Below are 1,098 nucleotides of genomic sequence, written 5' to 3' on the forward strand. Positions count from 1 at the left end.
ATCCTTTTGTAGTTCATAAGTGTGATGATTGGGTGTTCACGCTTTTGCGTGAGATGTCCCTCCCACAAACCTTGTTACGACATCAGCACATTACCCGTCTGAGGTGAAAAAAAAAAGAAAGAAAAAGACATATTAGAGCTGATGGTATGGCTAGGTCTTATTTTTGGGGAAACATGTAATTAGCATAAGCCTATGGGGAAGAATACGTAGTTTTACAAGCTTGAGAAGCTTTTTGACTAGAAGACAATCACTGAGCTTATTGGCAGTGTTTTTGACACTGAAAGTTTAATCTGCTGGTATTTTAAAAGAAGCAAAAGAGCAAACCTTTCATGTGCATAGAGCATTAGAGTTTATAAATCTGTTCCTAGGCATTATCTTAGGGGTCATCCCACTTTGCAGATGGAAAAATGGGGGCTCACGCAGACTCACTTGCCTGAAGTCACACAATAAGTTAACAACAAAATGGGATCTAGAATTAATTCATTTAATTTATGGAAAATTTGCCAAGTCTGTGCTAATATTGGGGTATAGAAATAAATACATCTACCCACAAGCCCCTCCTCCTACCAATACCACACACAATCTAGGCCTTCCTCTCCAGAATTTGAACTTCCCTTTTGTTCAAGCCAAGTGAGTCCCCCTCCCTGCCTTGTCCATTTGGGCCCCTGTAACAAAATACCACAGACTGGGTAGCTTATAAACAACAGACATTTATTGCTCACAGTTCTGGAGTCTGGAATTCCATGCCAGCATGGCCAGGTGAAGGCCGTTTTCCAGGTTGCAGACTTCTCTGTTGTATCTTCACAAGATGGAAAGACTAGAGATCCGTCTGGAGCTTCTTTTATACCAGCACTAATTCCCATCATGAGGCTGGAACCTCCCAAAGGCCTCACCTCCTAAAACCATCACATGGACATTAGGATTTCAGTCTATGAATTTGGGGGCGATGCAAACATTCAGACCACAGCACCCCCGTACCAGGGCACACATAGCCTGGAAGTTCTCAGATCCAGAGAGGTTTCCTGTTATACCAATACAGAGTGGTGCTGGAAATTCTAGAAAGCCTGCATCACTCAGATTTGGGTATTTTGGTTATTA

At 42.3% G+C, this 1,098-nt stretch overlaps 1 non-coding gene across 1 annotated transcript; it reads left to right on the forward strand.

The window, feature by feature from the left end:
* On the forward strand, positions 1 to 104 carry LOC141567379 (small nucleolar RNA U13). The gene has a single exon (XR_012489973.1). It is a non-coding gene; the product is annotated as a small nucleolar RNA U13 (small nucleolar RNA).
* The last annotated feature ends 994 nt before the right edge of the window (positions 105 to 1,098 follow it).

This window comes from Rhinolophus sinicus, chromosome 5, assembly GCF_057876585.1.
Source record: "Rhinolophus sinicus isolate RSI-liver-muscle chromosome 5, RSI-T2T, whole genome shotgun sequence".
Taxonomy (NCBI): domain Eukaryota; kingdom Metazoa; phylum Chordata; class Mammalia; order Chiroptera; family Rhinolophidae; genus Rhinolophus; species Rhinolophus sinicus.